The sequence below is a fragment of the Miscanthus floridulus genome, chromosome 5, assembly GCF_019320115.1.
Source record: "Miscanthus floridulus cultivar M001 chromosome 5, ASM1932011v1, whole genome shotgun sequence".
NCBI classification, from domain to species: domain Eukaryota; kingdom Viridiplantae; phylum Streptophyta; class Magnoliopsida; order Poales; family Poaceae; genus Miscanthus; species Miscanthus floridulus.
This window is the reverse complement of record NC_089584.1, coordinates 22,626,546-22,634,582: the sequence shown is the minus strand read 5'-3', so window position 1 is coordinate 22,634,582 and position 8,037 is coordinate 22,626,546.

The following is an 8,037-nucleotide window of genomic DNA, read 5'->3' as shown; positions in this document are numbered from 1 at the left end:
CATACAAATATCGTGTTTGTCCGCAGGGTTATTTCAAATGCGAGGAGGGATTTGAGGGTAGGAAGGATCAGGTGGCGACCAAAGCCTGCAAAAAGCTCATCGTCGACATGATTCACGAGGCGAAGATCCAGGCCGTTGTCACCTACTACGGGTCGAAGCTTGGACAGAGGGTCAAAAAGGCTGATGCCAGAACCATGGACCTGACCTGGGAGCAATACATTGAGGTACATGAGAACATCCAGATTGATTCATTTTGAGAATAAGTACGTTTAATTCGATCATCTTATATGTCAATTACTGGATGACATGTAGATGATTCCCTGGTGGTGCGGATCGTATCCCAAGGCGTGGGAGAAGATCGTGGACAACTGGTTTACGGAGGGGTATGCCTCGACGCACAACGCTGCAAGGGAATGGCGTTTGGAGATGCAAGGACCAGCACACCATCAAGGCAGCCGCAACCTCGCTGGATACAGAGACGCATGGGTACACAAATTCATTTATCTATTCTGATGCTCAATTATGACTGATTTCTAATCTTCTTGATGTCTTTCTCATAGAGGGCGGCACATCAAGGCTAGGAGTGCTCAGACTTCCAGGCATGGTGCATGTCCCATAAGGGAAAGGCGACGTCCGACGTCTCCTTTAGCCTGGAGGACGGGCCCTAGGAGTACACAAATCCAAGCGTCCACACCCGCATCAGCGAGTACACGTCAGCGGCAAGGTCAGTCCATGGGCCAGACTTCGACCCGTGCACGCAGGAGATTGATATGGAGCTTGTCATGAGGTTGGGAGGAGGGAAGAAGCATGGCCACATGTGGATTGCCGATGGCACAATCACTCGACCATTGTCCCCGACCTCTCCATGATCCGAGCCCGGAGCACGAGCGAGAGCCCGGCCATACGCACACGGCCGACCGTTGCACAGCAGCGGGTCGACGTCCTCGAGGTAATTTCAGTTTGACTCGTCGTATATTGACTTTTACACACCGTAATTAGCTATGCATTACTGAAACATTTGAGTGAAATGTTGCAGGCCCGGCTCGAAGAAGAAGCTCGACAGCGTCAAGTGTTGCAGGCGCAGCTGATGTCCCTACGTTAGACCTATGAGAGTAGGTTGACGGGCATCACGGAGACCTATGAGACTCGGTTGTCGAGCATCACGGGCTTTCTTCAAAGCCTTGGGCAACATACGGGTCTTGCTGTGCCACCTGAGCTGCTCGCTCCACCACCTCCACCTGCAGCCTCACCCTGGGATGGACCTACACCTGTGAGTATGAAAGTTAATTGCAGTCTCTTACATGCAAGTAATTTCTAATTAGCTAGCCAAGTACATGTCTATCACATAGAATATATACTCCTTTGTGCATCCTCAGTCGGCGGGTTCCAATAATCCGCCTAATCGTCAGGATCCGTATCCGTCACTGCCCAATCAAAGGCGTATTTGGTAATGAGTTTGAACTTGTCCATGTTTATGGAATTGTGGTAATAAACTGGATGTTAGATGATGAACAACTTTTGAACTTGTGAATTTCGATGTGATATATTCAGACACTTATGTTTGTGACTTCTAAATGGTGTTTGTGATATGTAAGTGATGAATGTGTGATAATGGGATGGATGTGTGATGAATGTCATGGATTTGAAGAATGTGATGAATATCTGTGAAATTTTCTGTTTGAATGTGTGATGGAAGTGTTGGAATGTAAAAACAAGAAAAAAATAGGCAATTATAGACGCTTTGCCGAGTGTCACACTCGGCAAAGGCCTCTTTGCCGAGTGCAACGCCCACTGCACTCGGCAAAGCTGGCAAAAACTGGAGGAAAACACCAGATTTCCCAGCTTTGCTGAGTGTAATGGCAAGGACACTCGGCAAAGCTAGGCTCTTTGCCGAGTGTCAGGCCACGGCACTCGGCAAAGGGGAAGGCTTTGCCGAGTGTCACCGCAGACACTCGGCAAAGAGACTTTTTTAAAAAAAAATAAAAAATTCTTTGCCGAGAGCCGACACTCGGCAAACAATTTCGGGAAAAAAATTATATAAATTCTTTGCCGAGTGTCGTACTTGAGACACTCGGCAAAGCAACCGTCATGATAGCGCACCGTTAACGGCTACTTTTCTTTGCCGAGTGTCCGGTCGACATTCGGCAAAGGCTTTGCCGAGTGCCCGACAAATGACACTCGGCAAAGAAGGCTTTGCCGACTTTTTTTTTCTCCGAGTGGCCTATGCCGAGTGCAGCGCTCGACAAAGCCTTTGCCAAGTGTTTTTAGGCCGAGTGCCGTAGGCACTCGGCAAAGTCCCTGTTTCCAGCTGTGAGGGATTAGAAATTTGGTGATGCTCTGACTGATTTTCTTGTACTGTGCTCTGTGGCCCTCGGTCAAAATATAGGGATTGGAGACCATCTGTTGCATCAAACGTCTACAAAGAACATAGAAAACACACAGTAAATGAGGTGTCAATTTGTAGATGACGAAACAAGACGCGTATAATATTTTAGCTGCTAATTTTGGAATTTGTGCACCATTTTCCTCAACACATTTTTTTTTGAACTTTAGGGCCCTTTCTAAAAATTGCTACATCAGCCCCACGAAAGTGTCTGAAGTCTGAACACATTTGTCACTGCAAAAGGACTTTTAACAATCCGTTGTAATTTTGTTTCCTTGGCTCAATGTTTCCTTGTGTTCGTGAGAGGTCTCTCAGCCTTTTGGGGCTTTTCCTAATTTTGTGATGTAGTCTAGAGGCTTGCCATTGCCTCTCCCTTATTTTGAATTCTTTGTATGTCTCTTTTTCTACCTTAATTAAAAGTCAGAGGTCGTAGCATTTGTGTAGAAAACATAAGACTGATAAGTTCTTTGATATGTTAGTGAGCTAATCCTTGCCCCAAAAAAAATGCCATGCTAGACAAAGACCTTATTTGAAGTATTTATTACTGTTTTGTTGCATATATATACCTGTAGTGTTCAGTAAAATGGTTCGAGTAATTAACTTGCTCATTTGGTCGATTTTGCTATTCTTCTTGGCGGGCTCTCACAACGTGAAATGTACAGTTGCTGTTCGGTAAAAATGTACAGTTGCTCGTCTTGGCCACTTCGGTGATGGTGAGTGAAATTTTTGCAATTGGGTTCTTTTTGAAAACATTTTTTTATAAAAAGACCTATGCCAAAACGTTTGCTGAAAATAGACCATTTTTAGGCGTATTAGAACATGACGCTAAGGTATGAGGGTCGACGTCGACTGACACGACGCCGAGGTCTTGCCACGTCACGAACGCCCCCGGTCGACGGCGACACGGTGGCGCATGGGGTCCGACACGTCGGCGTTGTGTCAGCCAACGCCACAGGCCCAACCTCGACGCGGTGGGACTACACGTCGAGCTTTTGGCACCATCCGGCGCGCGGCCCAGACGGCCCAACAACGCTTCGTGGCCCAATAGCTCAGCGCGGGGTCCCTTAACGCCGAGCCACCAGACTCGGCGTGGCCCGACTCAACGCTGAGGTCTGGACTCTTGAAGCCGCGCCGCGGCCCCCTTCTTCTTCCTCCCTCCATTCTAAAAGCGCCGGCAGGCTCCCTTCTTCTCCCCCCACGGCCCCCACGAAGCCCTAGCCCCCAAATACGACCCTAGGTGCCCAGATCTCGTCTCCCGAAGCTTCCTCAAGGTAATGGTCCCTCCCCTCCTCCAATCTATCCGCGTAGATGTGTTTGTATTGTCTCTAATCATGTGGAATCATGGGTGTATGGTGTTTTGGTATATGTGTATTTGCATTTGCAAAATGTATGGCTTAGGTTGATTGAGTGCATTGTTGTTTAACTGTTTTATGTGTTGAACATGTTAGGTTAGTTTGGTTTCTAGTTATTTTGGTCATTAGGGTTCTTTGTTTATTGTAGGTGTCATTAGGGTTAGTTATTTGTTGGTCATTAGGGTTAGTATGTATTTTAGTTATTTGTTGGTCATTAGATTTTAATTTTTTATGACTAGAAATGATTATGTTGTTGGGGTTGAAAAAGATGAAATGATATATTTTAGTTTGTACTTATTGGATTGTAGTGTCACATATCAATATATCATGCGAGTTTCAATCCAATAAGTAGAAACTAAAATTTTGAAAAATAGTACTGTAGCACTTTCGTTGTTATTTGGCAATTAGTGTCCAATCATAGTCTAATTAGGCTTAAAAGATTCGTCTCGTGAATTTCGTCTAAACTGTGTAATTAGTTTTATTTTTTATTTATATTTAATGCTTCATACATGCGTCCAAAGATTCGATGTGACGGAGAATCTTGAAAAATTTTGCAAAATGAAGTGCAACTAAACAGCACCTTGGCCGTTTCGGTGATGGTGACAGGTCTAGGGTCATTATCAGTCTGTTCGGTTGGCTGGTTCGTATCGTTGTTGGTTCGTAAAAAAATATTGCTGACTGGTTTGTGTGAAAGAAAAATACTGTTTCGATTAAAAATTTACGATCGTTTACGACAAGCCACAACCAAAATATCCACAGAGTCCAGTCTGTACGTACAGACGGTACAGCTAAAAGCCTGAAAGGCCTTTGTTTGTGTCTGCGCTAGTAGTCTCCGATCCGGCTCTCCAAATAAAAGGAGACGACGTTGGCCATGTTCTGCTTACCTTATAATCCGTATTATTTAGCCTGTTTTTTAGTCGAAACAGTATTTTTCTCTCACAATAATTCAGTCAGAACAGTGTTTTCAGCTAATTCAGCTAAGTTTCAACAAGCCAAAGCGTCAACAAGTAATTTGGCTGTCCTTAGGACTTGACTGTTGTAGCATATATGAACCGAATGTACCACTAGTCCTTTTGGAATGGAATACAGAGATCTCGCGAGAGAGGCCTCGGAAGAACCAAGCAAACGTATTTCTGTTGGTACACCGACTCCAAAACACGTATTCAATGTCCGAACGACCAGCGTGCTCCAGGGTCGCCGACAGCCAACAATCAGTATGTTGGCAGGGTCGTAAACGATCGTAAATTTTTAATCAGAACAGTATTTTTCTCTCATGTCAAATCAACCAATAATAATAATCCAGGATCTTTATAGGATCCTGTCAGCCCAGCCGAACAGGCTGATGCATTACGGCGGCGGCGTGCCGGGCACCGTTCGCCACCTACGTCACTCGCTCAAACATGGCATGTGCTCGCGCAAGCACTCAAGTACTGCATGGCCAGGAAACTGTACTCCACTAGAAGCCTTTTTCCTTGGAACAGAAAGGGTACGCATGGAGGCTGGCTGCTGATTTTTTTTTTTTTTTTTGGACAACAGGCTGCTGAACATTTCCTAGTTCCTAGTACCACCACGCTACCCCTTGCCAGTTTACTAGTACAACTGGTTGACAGTGCTTTTGCTTTTCTATCAGACTAATGTCAACATGGCCAGAAAGGTAACACAGGTGACAGCTGCAGAGATGGCTCCCACAAGGCCACAACACAATGTAAGTTTTTTTGCCGAAACCTGTTAGAAGTGAGAAGTTGGCCACCGAAACCGAACCAACCAAAATTGGCCTCAGAAAAATTGAAAGCCTGGCCCTGACCCGAACCAAGCTGGCCCGTGTTGATTTCCTGGCTCGCTCGGAAGAAGAGCCTCTACATCGGACAAGGCCCAGCAACAAAAGACTAGCTTGTCCAATGCGTGCACGGCCCACTTTGGAAGTGACAGGCTGACATTCGCATTCGAAAATGGTAACACAGTGGCTGTGTCCGCATCCAGGAATTAAAGTTTAGTCGTGTCACGTCGTCGAACGTTTGGACGTTAACTAGGAAGACTAAATATGAGCTAATTATAAAATTAATTGCACAGGAATAGATTAATTAGCGAGACAAATTTATTAAACCTAATTAATCCATAATCAGCAAATGTTTACTGTAGCACCACATTATTAAATCATAGACCAATTAGACCTAATAGATTCATCTCGCAAATTAGGTCCTTTATCATTCTAGCTTATTAGCCATGGTATAGTATTTTTCTCTCGTAATAAATCAGCGAACGGTACTTTTTAGCCTGACTTTTCAGCGAAGCGAACAAGGCCTTAGCCTAGTTTTGTAGTTAACCTATGTTTAATACTCCTAATTGGTACGAAAGATTCGATGTGACGGGGCTAAACTTTTGCTCATGGAAACAAACACAGAGAAAAAGTACCCGCTTTGATCCACGAAGTGAACGTGTTGACACCTAAAATATGATCGGTAGAGTTCCCTAAAAAAATAATTGTTAGAGTTGAAGATAGACTAGAAAATCATATGTATTTGAAAAGGAATAAATTTGGCCTAGTTTGTAATAAACATCCAGGAAAAGTACTGCCCGGTCCAGTTTGGGCCGTATTGTGACAGCGGCAGGGAGCTCGCCTGACGCAGGCCAGTTTTGGAAACGGCCTGACCTGGTTTTAGCAGTCCAAGCCCAAATCAAGATTTTCTAGTTGATCTTATGAAACTCGTAGATTGTGTGTGCATTAGGACCGGATAAGACCACCACATCTATTTATATGAGATGATCACGACCGATTTTGAGACCTGGATCAAAATCCAATCACCTTTTCTTCTACCTTAACCTCTTCTAACCCCTTTGTTGTCTAGCACATCTCTCGATGAGATTTGTCTATGTGTGTGGCCTTATCGATCCTAGGACACTCCCATTGCTCTCATCCCCAATGACTTTCCAAAAGGTGTTCTTGGGTCTTTCGAGTGAAGAACGAGCTTCAAATTAGCCTGAATGATCTGCTAGTCGTCCTCGCTGTTCTAAAATACAACTTCAAGAGTTAGAAAGCGGGATGGAATTCTTTTTTGAGCAATGAACAATAGGCAAGAGAATGTGCCAATTTTTAATGATATATAAAGAAGCACTAAAGCTAACTAACACACGAGTGATTCAAGGCCTACTCTCACTTAATTTTTCTAGCCAGTCCAAGAATGACATGTAATCTTCTTCCCTAACTCCGACAAGGTTAGGGTTAGGGGTTTCTTGGGCTTACCTGAATCCGGCGGGCTTACAAGGATAGCTAGGGAGGAGAAGGTCGACCCGGCGACGATGGCGGGCATGGGCGAGGCGGCGGCGGCTTCGTCATTCGGACAGTAGGGAACGCGGTTGGATAAGAGAAGGGCAGAGTGTGATGGATATAGCCCGACGACATCCATTGAGTTAGTGTGACGGTGGACAAAGGCGGCTGGGCGCCGCCGAAGCCGGGCGGGTGGCGGTGGCGGAAAGGGAGTTCGACCGGATATGAATAAGACCGCGAGGAGGAGGCACATCCGACTGATTTTAAGTGGGGCCGTTGTGGTTGGCGGCGGGTTCGTCGCCGGGGCCAGGTGGGGAAGTAGAGGTGGCGGGGGCGAGCATTGATATCAGGTGCGCGCGTGAACGGAGAAAGAAGGAAAGATGATAGGGTAGAGAGAGATATTTGATTTGAGTCCTGTATTTTTATATCTAAGGTAAAAAAAAAATCAAATGATGGTTGACCTTATATTACTCAACTGCTGCATAGACAGATCCTAAAGAAGAAGAGTTGCAAAGTCTGTTAACTCTGCTTTGGATGTTAAAAATAAAAAAAACTGAGACAGACGAAATTCTGAACGAAGAGATGAGAGCTGTAATCAGTGTATCTCTGCTCTGCCGTTTTCTTCAGTTCAGAGTACCATCATCGATATTTTCATCAGGTTTCAAAGAATCAGGAACTAGATACTGATGTTTCCCATGGTAAACAACAAGAGATCGAGCGTGCAGTCCCTTAATGATCATCACATCAAAGATGAAGCCCTGCATGCCCCAATCAAACAAATCTAGTAGGCCCTCTGTAGTTATTACTTATCAGTACTCCGTAGTTGGTCTCAGTTGTTACAGACACGCATGCATGCACCGCTAAATTGATTGTTCCGTCCAGGCGGCAAGGCTGAGACACTTGTTCAAACGAATAGGAGCAAGGAAACGGACCCCGTTTAAATGCAGTACAAGGATGGGTGACCAAATCGTTCACATGACCATACGTACCACGCCGTCAAATCATGCCTGCCATGCTTGCACCATAAGTACACCATG